The 16712-nt window shown below is 37.4% G+C and overlaps 1 pseudogene; it reads right to left on the bottom strand.

Annotated features, from left to right (window-relative positions):
* Positions 1–704: 704 nt before the first annotated feature.
* On the bottom strand, positions 705–1505 carry LOC130033976 (proliferation-associated protein 2G4-like; annotated as a pseudogene).
* Positions 1506–16712: the final 15207 nt, after the last annotated feature.

Genomic DNA, 16712 nt, shown 5'->3' with positions numbered 1-16712 from the left:
ACACAGCTGACCACAGTTTGAATCCTATATACCACATACAGTACAATGCATACTGCAGGCATGAGAAAAGACCAAGGAACAACACTGGATTTGGCCCAAATAACAGAAACATAATGTTAGTCCTGGACATTGTTAGATGTGGCCCAAATATCAGAAAAAAAAGAAAAAAATAAATATATAGAATGGATATGGATCAGATAAATATCGGGATTATTAAGGCACTTGAATTGAATGAAGATGATCCTGGTTTTATCCATGGAATTGCATTACTTCATGAGTACTGTTGGTAACTATTCCATAACACAGAGCCAGGAGTAACCCTTGAACACTGCTGGGTGTGACCCAAACTACACCTGTTCCGCAAATATTTGACCTTTAAAACGATTGAAATGCTTTCAAAATTATGGGACACTTTTATGTGAGGATATCACTGATACATTTTGTTTTGAACTGTTTTATATCCTTTTTTTTTTTTTGGCTTTTTGGGTCACAGCCTGCAATGCTCAGGGGTTACTCCTGGTTCTGCACTCAGGAATTACTTCTGGTGGTGCCCAGGGGACCATATGGGATGCTGGGATTCAAACCCCGGGACGGCCACGTGCAAGGCAAATGCCCTACCTGTTGTGCTATTGCTCCAGCCCCATTATATCCATTCTTAAGTTTGTAATATATGTTTATTTCATTGGAAGAATATTAGTAATTTCCTACCATAACCTCAAGCCATACTGCTTAGAAGGATCTCTTTTGTAAATGGTGGTCCTCTGTCCTGCATCCTTGGCCTTCCCTTCTCCTGAGCTGACAAGGACATCCACAGCATATACTTCATGTACCTCAAATTCAGCTTTTTCATGGTCCTTCTTCTGCCGGTCTGTGGGATTCTGGATACTGGTTTTCTCTCCATCAATGACATGCTGCTTCAATTGGTGTTACAGCATACCTTCAATTGGCGTGCAATTAAATGAGTGCGCAACTTTGTTCCAGGCTTCTGTAACTTGTGTGTTCTGGTTTCCAGGTTTGACCAGGCGCAGGGCAGCCTCAGCACAGAGGTGAGCTGCCTTGATGACATCTGCTTTCCGCCCTGTTACTTGGGTTCCCTGAACTATGCCAACCACAAAAGTATGAGCCACATTAGCAATGAAGCCATCCACATGGACCCCCAGATCAATTTTTACCAAGTCACCTTCCTAGAGGATATAGTCCTGGTCACTCTTCAAAGGGGAGAAGTGACATATGCTATTATTTACTGAAAGGCTGGTGGGAAAGGCAATACCTTTTTTCATTTCCTTTTCTTTCTTGAAAATTTTCCCCGTCTCCTCCATAATCATGGCATCACCTTTCTCACACAGGCTCAGTACTGACACACCTGAGCTGGATGCTTCCACCAAAGAACGAAGTACCCTGTTGGCGATGTCGCCCCCCATCTTATACTTGGTCACGACCTGGTCCTCGGCGATCATCTGCTCCTGCTGCTCGTCCTCGCCCGACATCTTCCCGCCGCCGCCGCTGCAGCCTCGTCTTCCCGGAGCCGCCGCTCGGCTGTCCCTGCCCAGCCGCACTACTTCCACTACCCAGCCATCGCCACACTCTAGGACGCTTTCTGGACCCACGCCACGGCAAGCGGCCGCGCGACACATCATAAGACACTAAATATCCATCTTCTGGAATTGTCGTACCATATTTGATAGGGTTCAAATATGGTAACACCTACAAGGGTGATTAGAGGTCACCCCAAAAGCCTCTATCCCTCTCGGAAAGACTGTCAAGCTACCGAGAGTATTCCACCCGCACGGAAGAGCCTGGCAAGCTATCCGCTGTGTATTCGATATGCCAAAACCAATAACTACAACTGGTCTCATTCACCTGACACTGAAGGCTTCACCGACATGGCAGCACTGAGAAGGATGAGAAAGGAGAGGCCGACAAAATCTCAAGGCCGACCTAGGCTGCCACAACGAAGGAAGACAAAAATGATGGTCTGTACTTTCAATGCACGTACGCTAGCATCAGATGCATCCATCGAGGACCTGATGGTACAAGCACGAATGATCAAGTACGACATCATTGGTCTGACCGAGACAAGAAGGCACGAATCTCACCATGCCATTTTCGACACTGGAGAAGAATTGTTCCTCGGAACATGCGATAAAAGAGGTGTTGGAGGCGTCGGTGTCCTTGTCAACACAAACTTGGCCAAGAGCATTGATTCATTCGAATGCCTAACAACCCGAATCGGACATTTACATTTGAATAGATGTGGCTCACTGCCTGCAGTTTCTATCTTCGTTGTCTACGCACCAACATCTCATTATGATGAAAGAGAAATCGAGAAGTTCTACATGGAGCTAGAGAAGTTCTATAAAGAAGACCACACCTTCTACAAGATCATTGTGGGTGATTTTAGTGCCAAGATAGGACTGAGAAGATCAGCTGAAGAACTTCACATAGGGACCCATGGCCTAGAATGGAACGAACAGGGTGAGAGACTGTCTGAGTTCATCATGTCGACCAAGACCATTCATGGTAACTCACAGTTCCAGAAGGCAGAATCTAAACGATGGACATGGGAGTCTCCCGGTGGACGAATCCAAAACGAAATAGACCACATCATATTCAATCAACGGTTTTGCCTGACTGATGTCGCTGTTGTCCCAAAATTTCGAACGGGATCAGACCACCGTCTCCTTCGTCCAAAATTCTACTTCACAGAGCGGGGAGAAAGGGCTGCAAAGTTCAAAAAGAGAAATCCCAGAATGACCACCAACTGGGAACTCTTTGGTACTATTGCAGCAACATGGGAAGATGCCATTGTTGACAACATTGACGAGGAATATGATCGACTGGTTCAGCACCTCCATGAATGTGCGAGGAACGCCAAGAGAGAGATAGCCACAAAAAATCGCCTATCTTCGAAAACTCTTGAGCTAATTCGCCAGCGTGGTTTGTCGCATGCCTCAGGCAACCGCGAGCTAACGTCCGAGCTCGCAAAGCAGTGCAGAGATGCGATCAAGGAAGACCTCAAAGAGAGAAGAGCAGAAGTACTGGTAGATGCGGCAGAAGCCGGGAAAAGTATTCGTAACGCCCGCCTGTCCTTTGCCAACTACAAGACCAAGATGACTGCCCTCAGACGTCCTGATGGATCCATCACATCCTCCAGAACGGCAATGGAGAAGATTATCTATGACTTCTACTCAAATCTCTTCGATAGCCATGTCCACTTGCCGACATACCAAATTCCACAGGATGGATATGTCCTTCCCAACGTTCTCCCTTCCGAAATCCGACACGCCATTTCGTAGGTAAAGAAATAAATAGCACCCAGCCCAGACATGGTCAGACCTGAACACCTGAAGAACCTTCCGTCAGTACTCATCAATACACTGGCTCGGCTCTTCACTCGCTACCTGTCTGAATGCAAGGTTCCGTCCCAATGGAAAACCAGCAGGACCGTACTACTGTTCAAGAAGGGAGACATCCGTGACATTGGCAACTATCGCCCGATCTGCCTATTGTCTGTCATCTACAAGTTGTTCACTCGAGACATCCTAAATAGGATTGGCAGAACACTAGATGAAGGACAACCATGCGAACAAGCCAGGTTCCACAAAGGATTCAGCACCATCGACCATATCCACACAATAACCAAGCTCATTGAGGTTTCTCGGGAGTTCAAGATGCCTCTCTGTTTAACGTTCATTGATTTAAAGGAGGCCTTTGATTCTGTTGAGACGGAAGCGGTCATTGAAGCCCTAGTCACTCAGGGCATTCAAGCCCAATACATCAGGATCCTCCGTGAGCTGTATTGCGGATTCACTACCAGGATCTCACCATTCTACAAAGAAGTGATCGTTGATGTCAAGAGAGGGGTGCGGCACGGTGATACCATTTCACCAAAACTCTTCAGTGCCACCCTCGAGAACATCATGCAACGACTGGAATGGGAAGGAATGGGAGTGAAGATAGATGGTCGGCAACTACACCACCTCCGCTTTGCTGATGACATTGTTTTAATAACACCAAACATCAGCCAAGCGGCACAAATGCTGGCCGACTTTGACTGTGAGTGTGGAAAGGTAGGACTACAGCTGAATCTCACGAAGACAATGTTTATGAGAAACAGCCTTGTTCCTGACGCCCCATTCGCTCTCAATGGAACGACCATCTCCGAATGCAACAGCTATGTGTACCTAGGTCGAGAGGTCAACATGACAAATGACCTGGCACCCGAGCTGCACAGGAGGAAGAAAGCAGCTTGGAACGCCTTCAAGAACGTCGAAGAAATAGCTAAGTGGACGAAGAACCTCCGGCTCCGGGCACATCTCTTTGATTCCACTGTTCTTCCTGCATTAACATATGCCTCAGTGACCTGGGCCCTACACAAACAGGATGAGAATGCTATTCAGGTCTCCCAAAGAAGAATAGAAAGAGCTATGCTTGGAATATCACATTTCAATCAAATAAGAGAATGAATCCGGAATTCTGACATCCGTTGATGATCAAGGATCAGGGACGCTGTCTCATTTGCCAAGGTGTCGAAAATCAGATGGGCTGGTCACGTAATGAGATTTAAAGACGACCGTTGGACTAGAGCTGTTACTGATTGGATTCCACGGGATGTCAAAATACCGCGTGGCCGCCCACCTACCAGATGGTCAGACTTCTTCGTCAAGATCATGAACGATCGGTTTGAGGCCCTTCATGTTCCCAGAGCGAACAGATGCCATTGGGCTACACTAGCACGCGACAGGGACAAATGGAGACGTTACTGGCGCCCGCTCGAGCAAATCGACGACTAACGGGAAGTTAAGTGATTAAGTGATTAAGTGACCATAACCTCAATTACAATTTAGATAGTTGCTGGTATTGGTTTTAAGAATACATGTGACAAGTGTGGAGCGTATCCAGACAGGAGGATACTTGCATTGCACACTACTGACCCCAGGCTCAATTGCCGGAGTCCCATGTGGTCCCCAGCCCGCCAGAAGTGATTCCTGAGTGCAGAGCCAGAAGTAACCACTGAGTGCCACTAGGTGTGGCCAAAAAAAAGAAGCAAAAAGAAAAAACAAAACAAAAAAACAAACTTATGACAGCTATGTCTATGTCCTAAAATTCTGAAGCATATGCTTCAGATGTAAGAACCCTTAGGATTTCAATAAAATGTATGTTCAAGTTACTCTAAATAGAATCATTAAGTAATATGAAAGTATTTGTAAATAAATACTTTAAAAAGGAACACTAACAGTTAAACTGTAAGAAAAAAATACTGGGACTTTCCTTCCATTACTGTGAGTTATAATGATATATTGCTTTGTTTTGAATTACCAATACTTCTTCCTCATATTACATTCTCTGATTAACATGCTTTTCAATTTCATAGGCCTTAAAATGTAATAATCCAGCATGTCTCTGAGAGGACTGAGTTTCTTTCTCTAAGAGGTAAGGGACTAAGAGGTAATGTGAAGACAAAGAAAATTGTTTCATTGAACAATCACAACAGTGAAGTCACTAGGTCCCATGCAAGATCTATCTTTACTTTTTAGAAGTGGCCATACTTTTTTTTCCCTTAGAGACTGAACCCAGCACTGTTCCAAACAACAGTGAATGAAGGTTCTCTTTTGACCCCATTCTATCAACACTTGATGCTTTCAGCTTTTTAATCAATGACATTCTCCCTATTATGAGATATCCCATTGAAAATTTTATTTATTTTTCTGAAAGTAAGTTATAATTAACATCTCTTCATTAACATCTCTCCATAAGTCATGATTAACATCTCTTCTGCTTACTGGCGGTCTAGATGTCCCCTTTAGAGAAGTATTCATAACCTCTGTCCATTTTGTTAATGGATCTACTAGTTTTTTTGGTAACTGTTCAGTTTTGTATTTTATACACTTTTATTATTAACCCTTGATCTGATACATTTTGTGAGTTAAAATTTTATCAATACATTTTGTTTTGAGCCTTATAATATTGTGTAATCACAGAATGCTGACATACCTTGAAAAAAAAGTGGAACACAATTCCACTTCTTTTAAATAAGGGTTAGACTTGAAAGCTCATTTACAAAAAAAGAGATTCAGGAAGAAATGATCAGTATGATTATGGAGGTTAGATTCTCTAAAGCACTGTTTTTTGTGTTCTTTCTCTTTCTCTCTCTCTCTCTCTCTCCTTTGGATATCAGGTATCCTTTATAAAGGATTTAGGGCATTTTTGAAGAGGTTCACATGGCAAGAAACAGAAACAGCCTCATTTCTCTTAACATCAAGCAAAAAAAAATGAGTCATCCCAAAAGCAATTCTTGTATTCCCTTCAAGTCATGGTATAATTGCAATCCTGGCTTTCATTCGTTCTGACTTTCTCAGGAGATACTGTCAGTCCTATTTTGAAATTTGAATCTCTCCTGTAGTCTTGGGCTGGAGCGATAGCACAGCAGTAGGGCATATGCCTTGCCCACACCCAGCCCGGCCAAGCTGGATTCGATTCCTCTGCCTGTCTCAGAGAGCCCGGCAAGCTACCGAGAGTATCTCACCCACACACTATAGCCTGGCAAGCTACCTATGACGTATTCTATATGCCAAACACAGCAAGAACAAGTCTCACAATGGAGACGTTACTGGGCCCGCTGGAGCAATTCGATGAACAATGGGAGGACAGTGACAGTGGACCTCTAATCTTAATTCATAAAATTTTAACTGAAGTTAAGTTGATTACTTTGACTTAATAAGTTTGGGGCTGGAAAGAGTACAAGAGCTAAGACACTTGCCTTTTATACATCATACTCAATTACAGTCTTTGCTCCATATTTTCACTCAAACACTGCCAAAAGTTAACTCTGAACACAAAGCTAGAATTAGGCCCTGAGCACTTCTAGGTGTGCCCAACTCCCCCCCTTCCAAAAAAAAAAACTAAATAAAAACATAAATTCAGTAAATTTGTAGTATCTTTTACTCAGTAAAAGAAATATGGCACATACTTTCATAAGTCAACATTGGCTTATCATGAGTGCTTTATAATGGTTAATCCTAGTATTATATCTCACTGATTAAGAGTGTATAAACATGATAATAAAATATTATAAATTCTTTATTGTTTAAAATCAAAATATATAAGTACAGAAGGGCCTTTTATGATCTATTTTGTGAATTTGTTGTTATTGACAAATTTGATGCAGTAGGAGTTTCCCAACTATAGTGGGAAAGTATAACACTATAAGATTATACTGGGGCCCAGAATTAGGCCACAGCCTATAGTAAATATGGGCTACTCCTGGCTTTCTGATGATGAATTCTTCCTGAAGTGTTCATAGGAGTATAGATTATGTCAAAGAACAAATAAAGATCACCTGAATGCAAGGCAAGTATCTTATAATATCTCACCAACCCCTACAGTGGTATTTAATAAAGATATTTAAATAAATTTGGGGGGAAATGATGAAAATGTATAAAGTAAGTTTTAAAGCTAGGATTGATAAATTTAAAATCTAGAAAATAGGAACTTTGATATTAAAACAAGAGGAGAGATGAACAGTACTTGCATCATGTGCAATTGGAAATAAAAGGATCAATAAATTCTTAAAAATATATGATTCTGGCATTAGATTCATCAATAATATCTCTAAAATTGATTGTGAAAACTCTGAAAAGTTACTCTAACATGCATATTACACTAATTGAATGCAGTTCTAGACTTTCTGTGTCTATTGCCTTTTTGGCTTTTCTTTTAATGCGCTCAATTTTTGTAAATAAAAGATCAACCTAAATGAGAAAAGTGAAAGCTATTCATATCATATAGTAAGACCTTAATAGCTATATGTTGGCAGAAACTCAAAACAGACAAATGGAAAAAAAGTATAAAGAAAAGAAGAGTAGTTAGTATAACTAGATTAAAAATGTAGTGTGAGGAAGTTGTACAGGTAAGTACGAAAAGTGGATCACTATATCACTGTCCCTATCATCCCGTTGTTCATTGATTTACTCAAGCAGGCCTCAGTAATGTCTCCATTTGTCCCAGCCCTGAGCTTTTACTAGCCTCTCCTTATTCATCTTCCCAGTGAAATTGCCATATTGGGGGCTCTATCAGGGTCAGGGAAACGAGACCTGTTACTATTACTGTTTTTCACATATTAACTACGCCACGGGTAGCACTCTCGGTAGTTTGCTGGCCTCTCCGAGGGATATTTCTATCTATCTATCAATAAGTTGATAGATAGATAGATAGAAATATCTTATTGATATTTATTGATAGATAGATAGAAATATCTATCTATTGGATCGAAATATCTATCCAAGCTCTTATGTCATCATTTTAAACCATATCGATATAGATATATATCTCAATTTAATTTGCCTTTAAAAATTATTGTGTTTCCACCAATTTTCTCTATTTTCTTTCTGTTTTAGAGTTAGGAACTACTCTAAGTTTCCTCTCTTGTTTTCTGCTTAAATAAGGTTAATTGTATTCTTCCATTTGTAAGATATTGAGATGAAAAGTTAGATTACTAATTTGAGAATTTTTTTGTCAGTATTTCTTAAGTTTTATAGTGTAGTAGATACAGTTTTATATTTTTTTGCAATAGAGTTAAAGCTAGTAGTAATAGTTTTTTTAAATGTTTCTATAAAAAATTGTAAAAAATATTATACACATGAAGAAGGATGATGATATGTTTGCAGGCTCTCTGGGCAGGTCTCTCTCTCACTCGCCACCCATGTCCAGTGCTCTCGAGCTACTGTGCATGGACTGAATCAGGATAGCTGTTGGTAATGGGCAGGCGAAGGAAGGAATGAGGGCCAGACTGCAATGTATTCCACTCTCCTCCCCATTCTCCTTAGATTCCCTTTCTGCTTCTCTCTCTGTGGAGTTGTAGAGATAAGAACAAAAGTGGATAGCCTATTTAATTATGTAGGTATCTACATTTAGCGTCCTCTTTTCTATTTGGTCCTAAATTGAAAGGAGGGATAAAGGGAATGTGAATATTGCTCATTAAACCTTTGTCATTTTAGGCAAATTATTATAGAATTATTGCATAATTTCTGAATTATTAGGAATAGATATCCAAGTTCCTACAAATATGACTTATAATAATTTGGTTTTCTTTTTTTTTAATAAAGATAGTAGGCTGCTTTACTGGGCAGACTTTGCTGCAGATTGTGAGTCCAAGTTCTATTTTTATATATAGTCTGGCCATAGTCCACTGGTCTATTCTCTAACAACAATACATTTTTTTTAAACACTGATACACTGATTATAATTCCCTTCTCTTTGTTCCCAGTTTATAATACTGTTCTATCCCATTTCCCCATTTCCATATCAAAGTATCGATAGCGATTCTCTAAACATTCAAGTTTCATGAAAGACTGAAATCACATTTATAGAATATAAATAATAAAATAATGAAGAGGATTATACCTTGGCAGAAAACTTTATCTTCTGAAAGCAAACACAAGCAGGGAAAAATAAAATAAAACAATAAATAAAAGCATTATTTTTAAGTCAACACATTTCCAATAAAATCACAGAGATATGGGAATAGAAAGTAATCAAACTATTAGATAAAATACCATAGGCACATTTTTTTTTGCTTCCATTCAATTGTTTCAGATGTAGAATTTGGTATTAGTTTTGTCATTGTCTTTTTTACAAATGCACACATAAATTTCTAATGCAGCTTTTATTTTCCACACTGCAGTTATTATTATCATTATCATTATTATTATTATTATTATTATTACTATTAGGGTTTTGAAGTCACATCCACAATGCTCAGGGATTACTTCAGGCTAAGCACTCAGGAATCACTTCTGAAGTTGTTGGCAGACCATACAGAATGCCAGGGATTGAATTCAGATGAGCGTTATGCAAAGCAAATGCCCTCCCTGACTATTGTACAATTGCAATGACTCAGACCCCATTACAATTATTTTAAAATGACTATTTACTGCTGTGACCAGCAACATTAGATCAATAATTATTTCACTAGTGGAAGTTGCTTGGGACTAGAGCAAATGATAATAAGAAGAATTAGCATTATTAAAAGTGAAAAGCTGAAAACAGTTCTTGTATTTACCTATCTCTGAATTCCATTGTTCTTGCAAATGACCTGGGAAGTCATCAATTATTTTCTTACTATTCATAATAATTAAGCTCAGTTACAAAGAATCTATAAAATATATTCTTTCCTAGGATTAAAATATTTCTATTCCTACCATGTCCTAGGAAGGTAATTAGAAAAAAATATATAGAATAATTTATTTATTCATAGAATACATATTTTTGGAAATCCTACTTCATTCAAGTTACTGATCTCATTACTAAAACTGACTTGCAATAATTTACTTAATACTTATGTCCCACTTTTGTCCAGGTACTTAGTATTCAGAAATTTTAATAAAGACATGATTACAGAGAAATAGTTTCTTTCTATGATTATAATGGCAGCAAGCCTAATAATTAATGATAACTGATCCTGTACTTATGTACTTAGTAAATTCATAAAGGGTGGTGAGAATTTCAGCACATTTTGTTGTTTATTGACAACAGTTCCTTGTTGACATGCAGACTGATATAAGCCGAATGTCAGATCATTTGTATTATTTTCATGTTTTGAGAACTCCAGATATATACATATATATACACATTTGCTTTTTGGGTCACACCCAGTGATGCACAGGGGTTACTCCTGATTCTGTACTTGAAAATTACCCCAGGTTCTGCTCAGGAGACCATATGGGAAGCTAGGAATCAAACCCGGGTTGGCCACATGCAAGGCAAACGCCCTACCCGCTATGCTATTGCTCCAGCCTAACTCCAGATATATTTTTAAGCAAAAACACCAAAGTATCTTCATGTCGTTTGTTTTCTAACAACATAAGGAAAGAAAAATGATACATTACAAAAATTTATTGTACAACAGTTTGGAATGTTTGATTTTAATGTATAGATAATCTTGACAATAAGGCATAGCAATACATTATTAATTTTTATTAATTTCTAATATCCATGAGTTATCAATTGCATTTGTTGGTTATTACCCTGCTCTGCTTCTTTCAACTGGACATCTTTATAGACTTTTAATATATCTATTTTTATTTAATCATTCATTTATTCTTCTGTTTGAGGCCACAGTTGGTGCTTCTTAGGAATCATTCTGGTGGGGTTGTAGGCAGCATAGTGGGTGCTGGGTATTGAATCCAGGTTGGTCAAAGGGAAAACAATTGCACTATCTGCTGGGATTTAATACTATCTCTTCCACACAGAAAATATTTTATTATTAAATTGTAAGTTTCAATAATATTTCCAAACCTTTTATTTATCACTTATGTTATATGCACTGGACAACTTAATGCAGAAATAAATACTTCATTCATTTGTTAGCAATCTTCGGAGAATCTTATTTACTTATTAAATTAAAGAAATATCTTTCAAAGTGCTCCATAATGAAAGCCAGAACTAAAAAGCAGATTCTCCAAGATCGCCTTGCCTTGCCTCGCCCCACCTTTCATCCTAAAGTATCATTGGTAAATGATATTCTATACAGCAAGACAGACAAGTTGATAAACTTGCAGTATTTCATTTGCAGTAACCAACAAGATGATAGCTAATATCTCCATCATATCAAATAGTTATCATTTCAATTTATGGAGAAATCACTTAAGATTTACTTTCTATGAAACTTTGAAGTATATATCCTATTATTGTTGACTATAAACACAATGCTGTATTAGAATATTCAAACCAAATCAACTTCAGGCTAAAAGGTTTATGTCCTTGACTCAGTTCCCCAATTCTTCCAACACAGAGAACATCTGATAACCACCATTGTATATCCTATTTGTGGGAACTTGTTGTTGTTTTAAGGTTGACATAAAAGTAATACCCTATATTTGCTTTTGTCACTTGGATCTATCCCGTTCAGCATAATGTCTCCAATGTCCATGTATGTATGTTTTTTCCTCCTTTACCTAGATGAAGAAAGTCCTATTATGTATACAGATCTCCTTTATTACAATCTGATTGTATTCAATTTTACATATCCCTTTAGAAATTAAGCTTGTCCTTGCTTTTATTCTAGCATTGCTTGAAAAAAAAATCCTTTCATCTAGAAAGCACAAACATAAACTGCTTTTGTAAGTTATTTTCAGTCTTTACTATTACACATTTTCCTTCCAGTTTCCCTAGTTTGACTGCTTTTTTTAAACTATTATAATCATTTTACATGAAATATGTTTCAGTACATTGATGACACTCCAATGGCTGACTTGCATTATGTTGCATTATCAGTAATTTCCCATTTTTCACTGAGTTTGTTCCAGAGATATCTGATAACTGCAAATTTACAATTGAATTGCTGGAAGGTTAGACAAAGATAACAATCCTAGAAAATGTGTGTTAAGGGAATGGGAATTTCCTTAGGTCAAATTAATGGAATAAAGTTCCTCTTTGGGGAAAATGAGCTTGGGGCACATTAGAAGTTCTCTAAATTCATATTGGTAGACTGTTAATCCAGAGAACTTTTTTATATAATGTAAAAGTACCCCCCCTCTGCCGCCACCAACAATGTGCACTTATGATTTCTTTTAGTGTTTTAACAACTTAGAAACCCTACTACACATTCATGTAGGCACTGATTTTCCCATTCAATAAATATTATAAAGCATTATCAAGTTACAAAAATGCTATGACGACTACAAAATTTAAAAAAATAGTGCCACATATCAGTCACTGTACTCAGTTTACAATAAAACATTTCAGCAATTTACTTAAGCTTTTAAATGAATATGTCTGTCAAATTAGGATAAAACAGTAATTTTGTAAGAACAAAATCTAGAAAATAAAATTAAGTGACCTAAGTGTGAGTAAGTGACCAAGGATCATTGACAATGGAAAAAAAGGAAGAGGAGATCTGAGATTCTCAAAGGCTGGAGAAGAATGTGAGTATGCCACATTAAGATGAAAATTGCAAGCAGAAAAATCGATCTATTCCATTACTTGTTCAATAAATATTTATTGGTTCACTTTTTTTTCTACTCACAGCCCTTTGGAAGTACACTAATGAAAAAATAATTTCAAACTTAACAGAACTACTTGAAACTTGAGGGCATTGAAGTCATGTCAGCTGCTGCTTTAGATTCTCCACTGCCCATCAAATTTTGTTTTCAGTTTACTTAGGTTTGTCCAGAATAATGCAAACGTTTTTCAAAATAAACAACACACATAATTATGAGCAGATCACTAATGGAGCACTCTTAAGTGTAAGACAGTTTTAATACATAAGTTTTTAATTAAATACAGTAAGCACAGCTGTAGAATAAAATTTAAATGTGTACTTTGGTCCAAAGAGATAGTATATAGGTTGTAATGCATGTGGCCAACTTTCATTTAACCTCTGGCACTTCATACCGTCCCACCTAAGTACCAACCGATTTGACCCCAAGGACCCTCAAGTACCACCTGGATAGATAGCCTGGGTGATCCCCAGAGCCATAGGGCCTGAGTACAACCGGGACACATCCTTGAAGTCAACCATTGAATTGATGCCCTGGTTTGTCATGAACACTCAGTAGCCCCAGACACCCTGAACACTGCTTGGGAGGCCCCCCAAAGAAGTAAAGAAGTAAATAAATAAATAAATAAATAAGAAATAATCGGTTTCTTGTTTAATATTGCATTTCCCAAAAGATAGTTCAATGTACAATTAAAGAATTTGAATAGATTTTTGCCTATTATACCTTTCATATCATATTTTGAAATTTCAGAAGATTGGCACCAAACAATAAGATCATGATGCTGGAAGAAAATTTAATAAAATAATTGGTGGAGGCTGAAGAGACAGGGCAACAGGCAGGGTGCCAGCTGTCACGCATTCATTGTGGGTGTGATCTTTTGTACCCTCAAAGGGTCTCTAAAGCCCTGCTAGGAGCCACCCCTGAGAGAAGAACCAGCAGTAAGTCCTGAGCATGCCAGTTAGGCTACAAAAACTAATCTAAAATGATAAATAAAATAATATTTGTTTATCCTAAAAAGTGGAAAATAAAAGTCTAGAAAGATAGTTCAGGTACCAAGTCACTTACCTTGGATGCAGCCAACCCAGATTTTAGCTCCAATACTGCAAATGGTTCCCAGAGCAGCACCAAGAAGGAGTGAGAAATAAATAAATAAATATCATTTATTTTATGGTTAAATAAGATATTTGGATTAATATCTGAACCCGCCTGGTTATATCCCAATATCCCTTTTTAAAAAAGGGAAATAAAGTTGTGACTATATATAAATATATGTAAATATTTCTTTAAATTATTTATGTAAATATTCCTTTATGAGAGTCTACACTGAGATAATAGTTTTTGAAAACATAAGTTTCAGAAATTGATAACAAGCTATGTGAAAACTAAGGAAAAATAATAAGGAACTTTGGACTATAAAATACCTAAATAACAAGAAAAAGTATTGAAAACAACTTAATAAACTTTAATAAACTTTATGCCTGTGTATGATGTCAACAGAAGAAATAGCTGTGCTCTGTTGTGAATTTAACTACTGCCCACTTAATGTTATAATGTAATTAAGGCTGCAAATTCTGAGTGTTCCACAATCCATCCAACAGCAGGAAGGAAACACCTACAGAGACAGTTACATAAATGTGACTTCCTACATATCAATTTTAAAATGTCAAGTGGTCTCAGCTGGATTCATTGAGTTCAAATAGGTCTGAGCATGTTTTACCAGTGAAGGTATGCTTGTCCAAGTTTGCAAGAGTGTTTCTCAGAAAGGCTTTAAATGCACACTTTGACATAAGGAACCCAAAAACTTTGCCTTACAACCATTTGTGTATGTCTTATATATCTGACATTTGAACCAAATTCCTTTATTTTAATTAAGATAATGAAATGAACAGCTTGCTGTATTAAGAAATTAGGTGTTTGAGCAATCTTTATTTTGTGGTTGAATAAGAAATTTTATGCATTAGAGAGAATGATTTTATTCTGTAAGTCTGCTTTTGATCATTAAAAGTCTCCAGAAAGACTAATGCAAATTAAACCATAAAACATGACTAAAAGAAATAACAGAGAACATGAGCAAATGGAACCATGTTCCCTGTTTGGAAACTGAAGGGGATAATATTGTCAAATGACAGTCTTGCCCAAATCATTATGTAGATTCAATGTATTCACTGTAAAATTACCCATCATATTTTGTAAAATACATTGATTAATAGAGAGTATTCGATATGCCAGACACAGTAACAACAAAGTCTCCAATGGAGACGTTACTGGGCCTGCTCGAGCAAATCGATGATCAATTATTGTTAAAATTTATGTGGAAATATTAACCTCTTTCACAAATAGTGAAAAAAGTCTTAGAAAATAATAAGAGGAAAGACTCTGTCTCTCTACTTCAAAATATCCTATGAAGATGTAATAATCAGAATATTATGGTACTGGGAAAAAAAACAGACACTCAGACCAATGGAACAGAATTGAGAGTCGAGACATATCTGCTGGTATGTGGACAGTTAATTTTAACAACAACAAAAAAATAGTGAGAAGTGGAGGATGGAAAATCTCTTTGACAAATAGTGCTGGGAAAATTTGGTTAGTCACATGCAAAAAAATGAACTTGGACCTTTCTAATACCATGCAAAAATTTCAAATCCAAATCATTTAAATATTTCAATATCAGACCTCAATCTTCAAATTATATTGAGGAAAACAAGGGGTGGAATATTTTATTACAATGATGACACTAACTTTAGAGATACTTCAATGAGTCAATGCCACCGGTTGAGCAATGATAAACAAATAGTACTAGATCAAACTAAAAAAATTCTGCCCCACCTCAGAAATTTTGACCCTATTAAGAAAGATGCCATGACTGGGAGAAAATACTTGCTTACCAGTCACCTGACAAAGGGTAAATATGCGAGATATATACTGTTATAATTTAACAGGAAAAAAATTTAACTCAATCAACAAGTGGAAGGAAGAGATGAACAGAAACTTCCTTAGGACAAACAAGTTAAAACGATATATGTATATATATATATATATATATATATATATATATATATAATGGCTTGTAACACTTATTATCAGGCAAATGCAAATCAGAATAAAAGAGAGATGTCTCACACCAGTGGGAATGGGACTGGCACACATTGTAAAGAACAAAAACATCTAGTGTTTGCATTGATAAGGGGAAAGGAGCCCTTTCATTACTACTAGAATGTTGAATGGTCCAACATTTTTGAAAAATGATATCAACATTTTTCAAAAAAACAAGGAATTGTGTTTTTATGTTACTTAGAAATTCCATTTCTTGGCATTTACCCCATGGATCCAGAATCTCTATTCACAATTGATGCTTGCATTCCTGTGTTTATTGTAACACTATTCACAATAGCAAAATTCTGGAAACAGGCTAAATATCTAAGAACATATGACTGAATAAACAAATTTAGGTACATATTTATAACAGAATACTCCTTGTTAATAAGAAAAGATGAAATTAAGCAATCTCCTGCTACATGGAGGGATAGTACAGCGGTAGGGCGTTTGCCTTGCATACAGCCGGCCTAGCTGAGCCAGGTTCGATTCCTCTGCTCTATCAGAGAGCCTGGCAAGCTACCAAGAGTATCTCGCCCACACAGCAAAGCCTGGCAAGCTCCCTGTGACGTATTTGATATGCCAAACACAGTAACAACAAGTCTCACATGGAGATGT

This window comes from Sorex fumeus, unplaced genomic scaffold (genome assembly GCF_029834395.1).
Source record: "Sorex fumeus unplaced genomic scaffold, SorFum_2.1 ptg000055l, whole genome shotgun sequence".
NCBI classification, from domain to species: Eukaryota; Metazoa; Chordata; class Mammalia; order Eulipotyphla; family Soricidae; genus Sorex; species Sorex fumeus.
This window is presented reverse-complemented; position numbering and strand designations above follow the sequence as displayed.